Raw genomic sequence first — 382 nt, forward strand, 5'->3', positions numbered from 1 at the left:
AACTCCACCTTGTACGCCACCGTCCCATTACGCCTAAGGACAGGCAAAGGACCAACATATTTCTGCATCAACCGAGGATCTCTCCACCTTGATGACTTTGACAATTTCGGATTCGGGACCTTCACCAGCACCAGGTCTCCCGCATTGAACTCAATGAAGCGGCGATTCTGATCTGCATACTTCTTCATCCGCTTCTGAGCTGTCTCCAGGCAACTTCTAACGATATCAACATTCTTCTTCCACTCCTGGTAGAAACTTCGAGTAAGAGGGGATCTCACACTTTGTGGGGTGTCAAGAGTGTGAGGAAGGAGCGGCTGCTGCCCAGTAACGATTTCAAAAGCGCTCTTGTTGGTGGTGGAAGAGCTCTTTTGAACATTGAAAT

Source organism: Sesamum indicum, linkage group LG6, assembly GCF_000512975.1.
Source record: "Sesamum indicum cultivar Zhongzhi No. 13 linkage group LG6, S_indicum_v1.0, whole genome shotgun sequence".
NCBI lineage: Eukaryota > Viridiplantae > Streptophyta > Magnoliopsida > Lamiales > Pedaliaceae > Sesamum > Sesamum indicum.